At 24.6% G+C, this 17,265-nt stretch overlaps 2 long non-coding RNA genes across 2 annotated transcripts; one reads left to right on the top strand and one right to left on the bottom strand.

Annotated features, from left to right (window-relative positions):
• Nucleotides 1-806: 806 nt before the first annotated feature.
• Nucleotides 807-2,110, bottom strand: LOC145829557 (uncharacterized). Its single transcript, XR_014369562.1, has 2 exons — nt 1,960-2,110; nt 807-1,171 (listed from the first exon to the last, which is right to left on the bottom strand). It is a non-coding gene; the product is annotated as an uncharacterized LOC145829557 (long non-coding RNA).
• Nucleotides 2,111-10,123: 8,013 nt separating this feature from the next.
• LOC145829530 (uncharacterized) lies at nt 10,124-11,295 on the top strand. The gene is made up of 2 exons (XR_014369561.1): nt 10,124-10,306; nt 11,061-11,295. It is a non-coding gene; the product is annotated as an uncharacterized LOC145829530 (long non-coding RNA).
• Nucleotides 11,296-17,265: the final 5,970 nt, after the last annotated feature.

A 17,265-nucleotide genomic window follows, 5' to 3' on the forward strand; every position in this document is an offset into this window, starting at 1 on the left:
ACCAACAAAAAATTAGTATAAATTATTATTCTATTTTAGCCGAATATTTTAAAAACAATTTCAAAATTAGAACAAGCATAAACTGATAAAACAATATTTTAAATTTTTGATCTAAATTAGAAAACAAAAGCATTCTATTAAAACAATTTTCAAATTAAGTCTTGTATTTGTATTTTTTTGTAGTTATTATTCTTAAAATAAGTTTTAGATTATTTTTATAATTTAATATAAACAAAACATGTTTCATGTGAGTCAATAAATTATGTTAAAAAGTAATATTATATTTAAATTTGTATTTGACGAGCTAAAAACATTCGTAAAATGTAGTAAATTCAATAAAACTTTAATTTGAAGATAAAAAACTCTTTTGTTTTTTATTTTAAACGTTTTTTGAAACTCGCCAGTAATATAAATTAGATGATTATTAAAAGTTTCGCTAGATACTGATGTTTTTATAATTTTGTTTAAAACTAAATCGTTAAAAAAAATTTTGGTTTAAAGTTATTAAAAATTATTAAAACATTTTCAAGAAAACCGAAACCTTATAAATTATTTTTTCATAAAGAAACTTTTGTATAAAAGTTTTAAGAGCCAATTGTTAATAGTTTGTAAAATTGCAATAATACTTAAATTAAAGTAATTTTAACTAAAGCTTAGTTTCATACCAAACTGGACTATTAAATATTAGTTGGTAGTTTATATGAATAAACAAACACTTATTTTTTATAAACTTACTGACAACTTTCAAGTTTACATAATGCTCTAATATATATTTTCGTAACGTTAATAAAATAAAAAACTAGAAACATGTTTAAACTAGTTTATTTACCAATATAAAAACTATCATACAAAAAAATTAAACGCTAAATTAACAGTTGACGGCTGGTCACTTGGTGTTTGTTGACAGAAAAGTTTGGTCCGAGGACCTGGTGCGCGAAAAACTCTTTGGTCATCGCACACCGCTGTGCATGCAGTTTAACGTCTTGCCCGGGACAAGCCAAGTGTCAGGTTTACTCGTCACTTCCACAAAGTCCGCACGACACGGGGCACTTCTCCCTGACGTACCTTCCGTAGCTATCGTGGTCACAGTACCCATTAGCGAAGTACATTGGGCAAATGTCTCTCTTCGGAGTTCCGCTGCATCCGCCTGATTTCAGAGTGTCCTTGCATGCTGCGTAAAAAAAATATAAATATTGTTTTTTTTTTTGTAAATATAACTATTCGAATTTTAAACTTCTTAGCTCGTTATTACACGTTGAAGGTTAGTTTTTTTTTTTTTGGTTAATTTTAATCGAAAATTTAAGTTTTGTAATAAGTTTTACAGGTTAAATGACAATTAAATTTTGGACAATTCAAATTCCAATTATTAAAATTTTTAAAATATTTTAAGAAATTATATCTTAATTTTGATGTACACTAAAAAAATTAAAAGTTACCTAAGTAGGTCTTAATAAAATCTACAAGCCATTTTTTTTTTCTTTTTGAAGAAATTTAAATATTTTGAGAATATATTAGAACATTATTTGCCGTATTTCTGAAAATGCTTAAAACTTAAAAAAAAAGAAAAAAACTAGCTTGTCGGTATTATTAAAGACTACATATTATTTGTTTTAAACGTAAAACTTTTTGAGATGTGGTCTCTAAATTTCTTTCCTTTGAACTTGAGTTTTCGAAATGTGAATTGTCCGAACTGAAATAGTCGTGCTCAAAATATCACAATCCACAGTAAAACTTACACTTTAAAAGACTTTTAAAAATCACTTTTTTTAATTCTATGTAAACTTATAGTTAGTTATTCATTCATAAACCCGCGCATACTTAAATTGCAATGAATAAAATTCTGCACTTTTTTTATCAACGTCAACCAACCCCACTGTTTGCTTTAAACGAAATATCTAAACTTTCTTAATTTATCTCTAAACAAAGCTTATCGAGCTACTTACGAAACACTTCACTTACCAACACAAATCATTTCGCCTCTCGAGTTTTCAACTTTGACTTCTCCGTCCGGGCATTCGTGGCCGTCTCCCATGGCAACCGAAAACAAGGCGAACAGTGCGAAAACGACGAAAACCTTCATAATTTTTAAGTGGTTGTTTTCTTACAAGTTTGTAACTTTTGATGCTATGCATAGTCCTGTAATGAGTTTTATACTTTAAAGAAATTAGCCTCAGGGTAGGTCGTTTAGTGTGAATTTATTTTACTACGTGTCGCAATAACTTGTTGCACCATAGACGGCAATTTTTTCACATCTATGTTAAAAGTATATCTGTCATGGTTTTTTTATTAGATTTTTTAAGTAGTTTTCTGAAGTTTTACAAACACCAATTTTTCTAATAGTTGTTTAGTATTTATTAAGAATTTAGATAAAGTTTAAATTAATAAAACTCAATTACATAATCATAAATTATTGAAAAAAACTATATTTTACTAATCAACACTACATTAAAACATTGAAAATAAAATATATTTTAACTTGTATAATACAAAGTTTTTATCATTTCACTAAAGTAGTTAAAAATATATTTTTGTTAATATTTGAAAAATTCTTTAAATCCATTTATTACAAGTTTAACTGTAGTTTGGATGACTTAATTTTCAGTCGTAACTTTATGCTAAATTATCGATTTGATAGTATACAATTTCACTAGAATTAAAAATTTGAATTGTTTAAATTTTCGGTAAATGAATTTATGTTAAAAAGAAAATTAATTTTTGTTTTAGATTTTTGTTATACTACTTTATCATTTTGCTAAAACAAATGCAGCTTTCGAATAGCTTACTGCAATTTAAAAATTATCGAGTGTTTTTATTCCTTAAATAACTAAAATTTCATTTTAAGTCGTAACTTGTGTAAAATAATCTTTGAAAAATTTAAAATTGGAATTTATGTTAAACGTTATTTTTTGTTTATAAGTGAACAACAAATTTACTTAAATAAAAATATTACAAGCTTATATTTTAAAAACTTCAATTATCAAGCAAAGAGAACCAGTTTATTTTAGATAGCCACACAATCTTATAAACACCTTACGATTATAAACAAAATTTGTCATATTATCAAGAACTAAACTATTACAAAAAAGTTTTTTTAAATAACTAAACTAATTTCTTTGTAAATGAACTAAATATTTAGTGTAACACTTGTGATAAAAATGAATTATTAGAAGTTTTTAAATTGCATTTAATTTATTAATAAAACTAATAGTTTTTATAAATCATAAAAACTTAATTATAACTTCTTAATTTTATACGTTATACCAAAGTTGAAGTAAAGTATGTCAAATATATGTTTTGAATATAATAATTTAAAATGTTTTTCTAACCGCTTTAAGAAATATGCCGGTACGGTGCGAAATTTTTAGCCGAAAATGATGTGTTCAAAAATAAAATCAAAATAAACTGAATTTTTTTAAAAGCCTGAATCGTCCTGATTAGCCTAAGTAACCTGAAATTGTTGTAACCATGGCAATTACGTATAAAAAAGATGAGTTTAAATTAAGCTTGTAAAACTTTTAAGCACCAATTATATAATTCCTTACTGCTAACATTGACTACGAAAGCTACTGTGATCACCACACCATTTTATCCTTTATTGTTGTGATTTCTACAAAGACCACCAATTTGAATACAAATATTGCTAAATAATAACCGGGAGTAAATTTTATAGGTCTACATTAGTTTTTTGGAAAACACTATCTAATAAAATGTTGTTCTTATTTCATCAATCTTTATTGTTTAAAAGTTATTAGTTAGTTATTTGTACTATGAAAATTTAACAGGGTACAATGTAAACTAACATATTAAATAAATAATCAAGACTTCTAATACCAGTAATATGTTTTGTTTTATGGATAAAGTTATTGCTTACGGAAATTTTGCTTAAACAGTTATTTGTAAAACTTAATGGCTTTTAAAATGTTTGTATTAGGCTTAATTTTAGTAGTTAAAGACCAAAAGTAACTTGGTACAAATTGCCAGTTGGGTACGCACTTTTGTGCTGTGTTCAAAGTGTGTACCTAGTTGGCAGGTTACTGTTATCTTTGTTTTACGTGTTTCTAACTTTATATTATCTTAATAATCTTATGATGTGACTTGCTAATTAAAATTTCTTATTGTGCAATCTTTTCTGTACTAACTAATTTACAGATTACGACTTAATAACTATGTAAATAAGTTTTCAAACGTTTTCTATTTTATTAGACTTCCTTAATTATAAATTAATCAATTTTTATTCCTATAAAATTTGATATTGATGGTTTAATAACCTTACTTCCAGTTATCTTTTAGTATAAGCAGAAAAAATCTAAACTGTTTAATAAAACTTTAGTATGAATTTATGAGATCGTGAAAACGATTATACTTTGAATTTGTTATTTTTATAGTCGTAGTTATGCTTTTACAAAGTTAAAAAAAATAGTTTTCTACTTGCGTACAAAAATACTAACGTTTAAATTGTTTTATTTTATTTGTTCTTTTAACACTAAAAGTTTTATTTAAAAAAAAAACAATCATGGTTAAGAACATGAGCAACTTTATAAAAAACAAAATAAATAAACAAAAACATTTTTTTTATAATTACTTAACCTAGGTAAACAAAAATAAGTAAGCTAATGTTTTATTTTACAAAATAAAAACTGTTCAAAAATTAAAGGATTAATCAGTAAATGACTGCTGGCTTCGTATTCAATGTTATATCCACTCATCAACTGAGAAAAAATAAAAAAAGTCAATTACAGTTTTAAAGTGTTTCATTTCGAAAAATAAAAACAATCGAAGAGGAAAAGACAAATCAGTAACTGACGGCTAGCTTTTTATCAGATGTTTACTCATCACTTCCACAGAGTCCGCACGACACGGAGCACTTCTCCCTGATGTACCTACCGTACTGGTCGCTGGTGCAGTATCCCTTCTCGTAGGACCTTGCACATGTCCTTTTTCGGAGTGTGGCTGCATCCTCCAGATTTCAGAGTGTCCTCGCATGCTGTAAAGTTAGAGTCATTAGTTTATTATATGTTAATATTGTATATATTTAATTCATTTATTTATTTATACAGTGTGTTCAAATTTTAAACTACTTTGAAAAATTTTAAGCATATGTTTTAAAATTTTTACTTGAACGTCTTGTTTATTTTTAGTGGAAAGTTAACTTGTTTGAGTGGTTATACGTTAAATATAAAGTTCCACATACACATTAAAAGACCAAAAGTACGTATATTTCTCAAAATTGCTGTCTAAAAATAAATTTTATTTTTTATGATGATTATAAATCCACTCATGCTGTAGATATATTATTCATTAAAAGAATTTTGCCAGATTTTTGTTCAAGGTTAGCTTGACTATTTAGTTTAAATTAAGTATTTAAACTTTCTCACATTATCTCTGAAAATTTGCACATTTACAGAATTTTTAAACTAGCATATTAAACTTTGAATTAAAAAATAACAATAATCATCTAAGATGCCTACAAACACCCAATAAAACATTGATTTTAAAACAATTTTTATAAGTCATATTTAAAAATTGTAAAAATCTTTAAAAAATATAAAAGCACTATTTAAAATTTCTCCATGTTTAACAAAACTCATCAAGCTAATAGCAATGAGTTTTATTAACCAACGAAAACCTTTTCCTGCCTCCAGTTTTCAACTTCAATCTGTCCTTCTGGGCATTCGTGGTCGTCTTCAATGGCAACCGAAAACAAGGCGAACCGTGCGAAAACGCCAAAAACCTTCATACATAATTATAATTTTTTTTCTATAAGTTTATAACTTTTAATGCTTTGTAGTAACTTGTTGTGAGTTTTATACTTTTTACAAGTCAGGGTCGACTAATAGGTGCAGATTTTGTAAGTACGAATTTGTCCTAATTAGTGGTCGCAATTATTTGCTGCAACAAAGCAAGGCAATGTTTTCACATCTGTGTGAACTTTTTTCGATGTATTTTTATTTTAAATAAGGCACTTTTAAGTTCTAATACTTGTTAACTATTTTTTTTAAAACTAAAAACAATTATATTTATAAAGTTTTTTTAAGAATTCTTCGTTTTAAATAATTAATAAAAGTTATCTATTTACGAATAAACGTCTTTAACAAGATTAAAAAATCTGTTAAATCAAATCTAAAGTTATTATAGTCTAACTAAAAGGACTAAAATTAGTCATTTGGTAATACAGTATAAAAACTTTTTTTTGTTGATTTGCTATTTTAATTTATTTTCTCTTAAGTCGAATGTTTATGCTTCGTTATGTAATTGATATCAATGAAAAAATTCAAATTTGACTACGGATTGGAAAACTTAAGTTTAACTTTTTTTAGTTTTAAACAAAAGTTTTATTTGTGCTTATAAAACTGTTGTTTGTTAATGTCCAATAAAAAGTTTTTTAATACTTATCATAGTTCTAAAACAAATATTAATGTCTATATGTATTTTACAACATTTCAAAAATTATCTAGTATTTTTCAATCCGTAAGTTACAAATTGAGATGTAATTTAGATAATTTCATTTTCGTCGTTATTTGTGGTATGTTATGTAATAAGCTTTAAAATTGAAACATTAGTAACGTGTGCAATTTATTTAAAAATTGTATAAAGTTTTTAAAAACAGTGAATTTAGTTTAGATAAAATAAAATAAAATAAGACAAACACATAAGTATGATAAAACAAGTTTTAACATATCACTACAAACTACTTTTTTTATTATTTAAAAAAATGTTTTGAATAAGTTATCTTGTCGTGTTTTCTGTAAAAAATAAAACTTTCAATTTTATTATTCGTATATAACAAATTACTACACATTTAACAAACTGCATTTAGTTTAATAAAAAAAGTAAAAACTCAACAAAATTTTAAAAATTGAATAATTCTATATAATTAGTCATTAGATAAAAATGTGCATTTTATTTCAATTACTTTAATTTTACATGTTATATGACTATTAAAGTCATGTATGTTAAAGTTTTTTTCAACTAATTAAATCAAAATCTGTTTTTTATTACTGCTTAACAATTATTTACGCAAAATCAACAATAAATAGTTTTAGCTTTTAAAACTTGTATTTTTTTACTAGTACGAAATATTTGAAATTGTAATGAAGTTTTCTAAGACGTTGACAGTAATTTTCTTCGTGCTGAATTTAAAAAAAATTTTGTTATACAGATTCATTTACTTTGTATTAACTTAATAATATTAATAAATGAAATATACAAATGATAATAATAATAAACAAAGTATCTTATTGTATAAACTTTTCAAAACAATTTTTTTGTTGAGTAAATCGACTTAATAATCATGTGCATACCTTTTAAACACTTTTCAAGATTTTTAAGGTCTAAAATCTAAATAGTTTCCTTAAAACAAGTGAACTACTTGATTTTCATTTCTATAGAATATTGCTTTAATGCTCTCACAAACTTGTTTTCAGAGTTTTTTATACAGAAAATGGTCAAATAGTCAAAAAAAAAGACTATTTAATAGAACTCTAGTTGAAGTGAGCTTAACAATTGTTTTTGTTTTTTTATTATTTTCACATTTATAAATATGATATTGCAAAATATAAACTGAAAAGTTTTTAATATTTTTTACATTATAAATAATAATGTGTGAATTAAATATTTTATTAACTACTATGTTTTAGTGGCAAAAAAACGATCAATTACTAACATTTGCGTTTTTTTATCACCAAAAGTTACTTTTTATCAACTAAAAAATATCATAGTTCAAACTACTAGCAAATATATAAAACAATTTTTTAACTCTTATTCGAAACACTTAGTTGACATGTGTTAATTAAGGTGAATTACAAGCTGGAATTCTTCTGTGGCAGTGTAAATTCGCAACAACAACACAAACTTCATTTCATTTCATTGGAGTATCGCAACTTTAGAGTATTTCAACACAACGTGCCAATTTACACTTATTTTGTTTCTCAGAAATTTGAAACTTTAAAAACAAAATTCCAGATAAATATATTACATACCTTGAGGTAAAAAGTGCAATAAATGCTTTTTTTTTGATTAACTCATAGATTAGCTCTACAAGTAAATTATTTATACGGTGTATTAAATACTAACTTTTTAAAACCTTTTTATATTATATAAAATTTATTTTTTATGTTGTTAAGAATTTTTGTTAGCATTTTTATTTTTCTCTTTACTTTTAATAATTTTGTTTATTAAAATTAAATTGTGTCATATTTTGATTAACCACTTATTTACTTGTAAAAACGTTGTATATACATATACATCGTAAATATTAATTAACATTTAGTACTAATTTTTCAGTGTATAACAAATTACTAAAAAATAATTAAAGAATTGTGTATTTATCAAACAAATAAAAATATCATTTAAATGTTGTTAAAATTTATACATAATTTGACTGAACTTGTTCGCGTAAACAATTGTAATAATTTTTAAAACTTCATAAAATGTTTGGTGTGCAATTTGTTGATTAGCGATATCACAACATTGTTAATTCATTGTCAACCTTTAAGTGAAAACACTTTGATGAACGTTGAAAAATATAAATTTTGTTAACACACTTCAAAAATTTCTGACTTTGTAAATGTTTTTTTACAAGTGCTCGATAATTTAACTGGCTTTACGGTTTGTTGCGTTATGTAGCTTAGCAAAGTATCTAAAATTATAAGTTATACATACAAACTTAGTTGCGTTTTAGTACAAACTAGTTTTAAATTCTACTTAGATTGAAAATAAAACTTTGTTTTAGACGTGACTTCAAATGTATTTCAAAAATAAAAATTTTTTACTATGAAATGAACATATTGCCATTATAAGTTTAAAAAGATTATATTTTAGAATTGATAATCTTATATTTATTTTATTTATTTATTAAAGACATAAAAATGTTGACTCTTAGAAATTGTGTTTAGTTAATTTAGGTAATAATCTAATGTTGTACAAAGTTTCGTAAACGCAGCTAAACGTATAAATTTAAGCCATTGCTATAAATAAAAGTTATATAACTTTGTTGTGTAAGAATGAAAAGTATTCGAAAGGTCATTTGATTATTTAGATTTTCCTATGGATTACAAACCTTATATAAATTACATTTGAGTATCGAAATAATTTTTCTTTTATAGTCTTGTTAGGCTTTTTGAACACATAAGTTTAAAATCTTGTTTTTTTAGCTTTAACTCATTTTTTTACTTTCTATTAGTCTAAAATAATAAAAAAATATTTAAATATCTAATTTACCTTAAAGTAACTGTAAAAACAGTTAAATTGGAGGTAGTCATTATGATAGTTTTAAACATACTGTTGAAAATCGAAAACAAATATTTTGAAATATCTTAAAAAAACACTACATGACTGTTTTATTTTCTATAACATTTAAAAATAGTAAATAAAACAGTAAAAGTTAATTAATTAACGCACGGCCTGGTGCACGAAGAACTTTACGGTTATCGAGTCGCACACCATTTGAATACCTTTTAATGTGTTGTCCAAGACAATTATTCAAACGTTACTTTCAATACATGGAATATCGCCACATCTTGTTTCAATATAGTAAGTTAAATTTATGTTTTTATTGCTTGTCGCTAAGTCATATATATACAAATTTAACTAAATTAAAACTGTGAACCTTTTTGAAATGCGTTAAAAAGTTCTTATTTAACTTTAATTAGGAAATTTTTATCTAAAAAAGCTAACTTTAAGTTATTTTATAATTCATTTAATTTTTATTTACTGTTTAATAATATAAAACAATTATTTAACGGTTTAAATAACAAAAAAAAATTTGAAATTATTTTTATAAAAATAAGCTTATATATACAGAATGCACTAAATCTTACAGTAAATAGAAAATGTTTGGTTGCAATAAAACATAAAAGATTAATTATTCAAGTTTTCAAAACTATATAAAATTATAAATTACTGTTAGATATGTACTAAAGTTAATTTTTATTTGAAGAAATCATTTTGTTAAAAATTTTTGTGGTAGCATAAAATTGTTATTTTGCAAAATTCGCGTGCAATTTGTTGACTGTCTTCACTGCAATACTGCCATTGCGACACAGACAGTAAAAAGACCCTCCGGCTAAAACTGCAAATGTATAAAACAGCCGATGTGTATTCGAACATATTAAACTTTGTACAAAAAAGTGCAAGATATTAAAGCTGAAAATGAAGTTGCTGGTACTTTTCGCACTTTCCGCCCTGATGCTGAGCGTCGTCGATGGTGACGGGCACGCCGGGGACCACGGTGACATGCACGGCAAGATGATGTGTCCGCAAGGAGAAGTTGCCGTCATGGGGTACGGAACGGAAATGATTTGTGTTGGTTGGTGTTAAAATTTTAGTTGTTTTGTAAGTATTAGCAGCCGCGTTTGAGAGTAGTTTTACAAGTTTTTTTACATAGTGTACGTAGTGTAAATAGTTTGAGTTTTATTTGTTAAACTCTGATTTTTAGGATACAGAGAATCGCTGATTGACTATAGATTTAAATCGATGTTGTTTGAACCATACAACTGTTTTTTTTTTTAATTTTAAAAGCAAAGTTCTATTAACGAAAAAAAATATTTTTTTCTATATGAAAAACTTTTTTATTTTACTTACACTAAATATTTTAACAAACTTAAAACTAATAATTTTCCAAGTTTAGACAAATATATACAGCAAAAACTATTAAGAACAAAAAAAATTGGATAGCGTTTAAATAAAACCTAATAGTATTTTTATAACTCTAACAACTACAAGGTACGAATTTACCTAGGAACCAAACGAGTAAGTAATTTTTATATCAAGCTAAAAGTAAATAGAATATGTAAGCTAATTTATATAATTTGTCAATAGTATTAAAAGATAATCTTTTGGTTGATTTTATATTTTTTGCATACTTTTATGTAGCTTTAAGACCATAAGATCTTATTATTCACTATGTTCTTCGACCAAAAAATTTAACGTTGAATTTTTATCATGTTCTATAAATTCTTTGTTTCTATATTACAAGTTAAAACTTCAAGCAGATAAATAAAGAAATCGAAGACCTAAAACAATATTTTGATATACATTTAAGTGATAACAAATTATTACAGCATGTATGGACCAGATAGACGGATCTTGCGGAAACTGCAAGGGGTACGCTGAAAAGGGGTACTGTGAAGACGACAGGTTCAAGAAGTTCCTCGCCATGAAATGCCCCGTGTCCTGCGGCCTCTGTTAATTACGTCATAAAGTAAATTGTATTCCGGGGCGCCTTTTTGTAACTTCTGCAATGATATTTTTAGTCGCTACTAAACGGATTTAAATGAATAAAGCAAACAACAAAAACTATTCGTTTTTTTTATACATTTATATTAAACGTAAGATAAAGTATTTTTAGTTGAAGAGAAGTCAGTAGTATTAAATGATATATTTTTGGTTATTTGTCTACTTCAGAAATGTAAAAACAAGAGCTTATCTATAACTTTCTATAAGTTGTTATGGTTTACATTTCAATTAGACGTTTCAGTTAATGTTTACACCTCAAGTGTGTGGTAGAAAGTTTTTATGCCCTGAAGGTAAGTAACACTTATGACTTCATAAGTATTGCACCATCATGTTGAATGTATGTTTTCGCCTAATGTCGCAACACTGCGGTAAAGGTGTGTGAAGTTAATGATGTTGTGTTGATAATTTCTGATTTAAAAAAAATCTTACATAACTGAACTGCGTTAGGTTGACCTACTTAAAATATCATTATACTAAACATTTTACCAAAGATATGCAGTGGCTAAAAAAATTTTGTCACCATAAATAAGCGGCGGTTACAAAAATTTTTGTCCCCATAAATAAGCGGCGGTTACAAAAATTTTTGTCCCCATAAATAAGCAGTGGTTAACAAATTTCTAAGAAATAATTTTGATTTCTTAAGTTTAATGAAGTATAACCAAACTTTTTAAAGCAAAAATTCTTTTAAAAATTGACTCTCGACCTAGGCTTATAAGATACAATTTAAAAGTCGATGAGCTTAGAGTTACAAAAGTTTTGTAAGTTTAACATGACGTCGTGTAAATAAGTTTTCTTTCGTTATTTATTTACAAGTTTGTTTTTTAATCGGCTAATGATCGTCGTCTGCAAACTTTTGGGTTTTTACTTTCAATCCACACAAGATACATTACATTGCGTTGTTTTAACTCTAAGTATTTTAGTAACTTGTTTTAATGTTTATATACTACATACTTTCATCACTAACAAACCTTTATATGCTAGTGGTAATTGCTACCAGTCCAATATATAAAATTACAATTAATTTGTTTTAAACGTTTCCTTAACTAATGCGATACGTTTTTAAGTTAGCATTTGATTTTTATTTTGAATTTTATATTTTTAAACTTTTACTTTGTTAAGTTTCCATGTATTTTAGAGAATATTATATAATTCTACTTCTACACGTTTTTTTTTTAGATTTAGTATAGCTTTTAGTTTTGCTTTTTTTACGTTTAAGGCCTAACTCAGCTTTTTTAACATATTTATAAACTGTCTAATCGTTTTAAATATAAATTAATAAAACGAAAGTAATATAATATCATGATAAAATTGAAGTATGCATGAAAATAAATAAAAAGCGTATCTGAAACTATACTCAAGTTATATTAAAACTTGTCTATAATCTAAGGTTTAGTATTAAAATAACAATCACATTAAATTATAAAAAAATTAGAAACGTACTTAGTTATAAAATTCAAGAAAGTTAAATAGAAAAGTGTTTAAAAGTATGTTTAATTAGAAAGTTCAAGAAACTTAAATAGAAAAATGTTTAAAAGTATGTTTAATTAGAAAGTTCAAGAAACTTAAATAAAAAAATGTTTATAAGTATGTTTAATTAGAAAGTTCAAGAAACTTAAATAGCAAATGTTTAAAAGTATGTTTAGTTAGAAAGTTAGAAAGTGAAGAACTAAAAACGTATCTATTAAGAAAAACTCAAGCTTTAAAACTGTTAAAAATTAATAAGTTTTAGTTAAAAGCACCTGTTAGCTTGAAATTTAAAATACAGAACCTAGTTCGCAACCTAGTTAGCAATTTTAGTTTATTTTGTTCTAGATATATATAAAACAAATTGTATTGTTTTATTTTACTGCCTTTTGTCATTAGTTTTACTATTTCACTTTTCCTCGCGACACATTTCTTGTCAAATTTTCTTTACAAAAATCAAAATTATAAAAGTAAGAAAAATCGAATAATAAGAAAAAATTAGCTCAAAACCGTGTGAAACCTTCAATATAACCAGATTTTCAGACGATTTATCTTTGAATGAATAACAGATTACTGCACCTGTATTTAATTTCAATAGGCAGCTTTTTTAAATAGAAATACTAAAACGTACCAAATTTCAGCACAATAACTTTATAATATAATAGCCTTGTATATTCAGATTTCAAAAAGTTTGTATAAATAAAGTTAAATCAGGGTTAATAATTAAAAGTCTTTGTGCACATAAGTTGACTTCAAAACAACAATAACAACACCTTGACGTTGACTTATGTTGTATCAGCATCAATTTCCCCCAACGACATCAACATCCAAGCAGCTGTATCGATAATCGAGATGAAATCTCATCTACAATTTTTTAATAACTTATGAAAAAAATTTTTAAACATACCTGCTTCGAAAATTTCTTGAAGAAAAGTATTATCTCGAAAAAATCTAAAACCTATCATGAACCAATAAGCTGTGAAACAAATTTTTTGTTAAAAAACAATTAATAATATTTAAGTGAGATACGCATTGTATTTGTTACAAAATTATTTACCAGTTTTAGTTGCTCGGCTGCATTGGTAAGGCGTTAGTTGTTTTTTTTTAATTTTTTTATAAAGATTAGGCAAATGTGGTAAAGTACTAAAACAGCATAAAAATTAAAACATATAATTAAACTCCTATCCCTATCCAGTTTTACCCAAGCTTTTTAATCTAGACCTATACTCACCTTACCTTAACATATAAAAAAAAAGTTTTAAACTTTGAACAAAGATGAATAAGATTTTAAGCAATCAGAAGAGCATAGAATTCGAAGCTGACAGGTCTTAAATTTAGCATTATCATTACAAAAACCTTTAGACTAACATAAGTAGCCTATAATTAACTACACTATTATCAATGATTCAAATTATACAGAGGTTACCTAAAGTATTTCTATCCCTATGTTTTATATATATTGTATTATACATTATATATTTTATTGAACGAAAAATAAGGACTAAAAATAATTGGTCCTAGGACTTGGTGCACGATAAAACCTTTCAGTTATTGAGTTATACACCGCTTTAATATCTTTTTACGTTTTGTTATAAAGTTAACCAGGAGTTATAAATATTGTTATAAAACAAATAGTTTAATTTTCAACACATTTTACTACTTTCGTATACCCATAAATAAGTATAATTTTTCCTATCTAAGTACTTTGCCAAGTACTTTAAGAATTGGACTGATATTTCTAATTATATTATTATTAGTTAGAGGCAAACGTGTAATAGTTAACCAAAAAATTTAAATTAAAAGCCTTGAATATGTTTAAAAATTTAGATGATAAGTTAACTATTAACCAAACTAGTGTTATTTTTTAAGCAGTAATTAGAGTTTGTAATTTCAGTTAAAGGAGAAAAATAAAAATCTATACTTGTAAGAACTATTTTACAAAAACATGCTTTGTTTTTTAAGGTTGATCAGTTATAATCAAGTCCATTTAAGATAGAAGAAACCGACTTGGTAAGACAATTTTTTATAAAAGGTTCTTTAAAAATTTACAAAAACTATAAACTAATTACTGCAGCTTTACTATTAAATTATTCCGTGCTATGTAACTAATGTTGAACTATTTTTTTAATCTTTATGAGATTATTTTTATGTGCAACAAATTTTTTCATTGAAAAAATTTGTTACATTAAAATATTTCCTTTCTAGCTTTTAAGCAAGGCACTTTCTTTTTGATACTTTGAAGTTTGGTTATTGAACCATGATTTTATCAAAAACTATTGAAAATATACGTATTGTTAGATAATTAGATGAAACTTTTTTTTTTCACTATTTTTTTGTACGAAAGTGTATCGTGGTTGTGTAACACTACGTAATCTGCTTTAACTAAATTTTTTAAATAAATTTTACTTAATTATTACCAATTTTTTAGTTAAGTAAACACAGAATAATATCCTTCAGTAAACATTTAAAAAAAAACGAAACTTAGCTTATTACTATAATATTGAACTTTAAGAACAAATTACCAAAAAAAAAATCTAGTACCTTGAATATTTGCATACTGTTACAGTATACTTACACTTAAACTCAATATTTTTTGAACATTAAGTAACACATTAATTTGTTTTATTTTTGTTTATTTAGCAAACAAAAAAAACTCAAAAACATGCTTCAAATAGTTTCTTTACGAAAAAAATATTACTTTCAAAAAAAAAAAAAAAAAATTGTACAGAGATACTTATTTAATAAGTTCAGAACTTTTTTTAAATATTCAAATGTTGAACTGTAAGATTATCATTTAACTCATTTATGAATAAAATTATTTATGAAAATAAACAAAACTATTTTTAGTGTTATAATAGTAAACTTTAGTTTTATTTTTTTTATTTTATATCAAATCTATAGAAGCTAAACATATTAAAATGCTAAATAAAAAAACTAAACTTAGATAACTGTTGTTTAAAGTTTATTAAAAGTATTACTAAACTAGTTTATGATATTTTAAATTTTAGTAAATTTAACAGCCTAGTTATTCAATATTTAAATAAAATAAGAAAAGTTTTTGTTTTTACTTTACTGTTTTTAGTTATAACTAAAATTTCAATAACTGTATAAAATAAGTTACAAAAATTAATATGCATTTTATTTAAGTATTTGTACATATGACCTAAATTTTTAACAAAAAAAAACAACCTAAATAAACATATCGCTTATTAATTAAAATTTTTACTGACACTTTATAAAAAACACATTTTAATTAAAAAAAGACAGTAACTGAACGCAGTTTAACTTTTAGTTTCTTAGTTATATCACAAAACATTTTTTTTTTTGGAAATAAATTTATGAAGTATAAGAAAGTAAAGTAATTTAAAATACTTTAAATCGAGAAATAAATTGTGTATTAAAGTAAAGCCAAAGTTTATAAATATAAAAAGTACAATTAATTACTAATTGAACTTTTAAAAATCAAAAATACTGAAAATTTGTTTTATTATTGAGACAATTTGTTTAGTTAAACTTAAAAAAATTGCATGTTCAAATGAAGTCAAGTACTGTTTAAGAAAAAAATGATCATAAGAAGTTTAGCTATGAAAAATAAATATTTTTAGGTAAACTACAAACTAAGAAACAAACATAAAAAATTGATATTAAATTATAATAACGAGTACTTCGTGCAATAGAAACCAAGTTTTTTTGTTGTATAAGTTTACTTTATTTTTATCAATATAAAAAATGCATTTAATTAGTTTAAGTACATAAACATTCACTTGTAAAGGTTTTTTAAAGTTTAATAAAAAAAAAACTTAATAAAACTTTATAAATTTAACTTGAATAAATAGTTTTGCTTAACAAGAAATAAATCAAAACTATTTCATACAGAAACGCAAAAATATCCGTTTGTTTTTTTACAAAGTTAGTTTTAAACTATTTAAAAATTACCTAGTATTTCTTACACTGTCAAGAACAAAATAAATGTTTGGTTTTCTCCTTTGCTGACGTAATAAAGGCAATAAAAGTTGTCGATATATTGGATGAACTTGAAATCCTATGACAAATGTGTTGCTTTCTGAATATTCCAATCCTAAAAGTAAAGGTACATGAACTCTAGCTATAAAGAAAACAACAACATTCTTTAAAAAAAAAAACAACAATTTTAATACAAAAGACTAAGGAAAGTATAATAATAACAAACTATACAGTTTCCTTCTTTTATTACACTGACATATGTTTCTGTGTGTTAAACGAGTCAACACACTCCAACTGAGCTCTGTAAAAAAATACTTTAAATAAGGAATAGAAGCTAAAGTAGGTATATACATGTGTCCATTAAATATAAAACAATTGCTAAAGGATTTTATGCTTTAATAATAGATAAAATACTTAATTTTAAATTCGACTGTAATAAAACTATATAATATTTGTAATTATTAAGTTTAAATTAAATAGATAAAAGTAAAAATAAGATAACAAATCATAACATAAACTATTTAATGAAAATAAAAGAAGTAGTAGTTCTAAAATATTTACTGGTTGCTAATCATTTAAAAAAAATTTATCTAATAATTACTT

Source organism: Thalia democratica, chromosome 2 (genome assembly GCF_965202585.1).
Source record: "Thalia democratica chromosome 2, ktThaDemo2.hap1.1, whole genome shotgun sequence".
NCBI lineage: Eukaryota > Metazoa > Chordata > Thaliacea > Salpida > Salpidae > Thalia > Thalia democratica.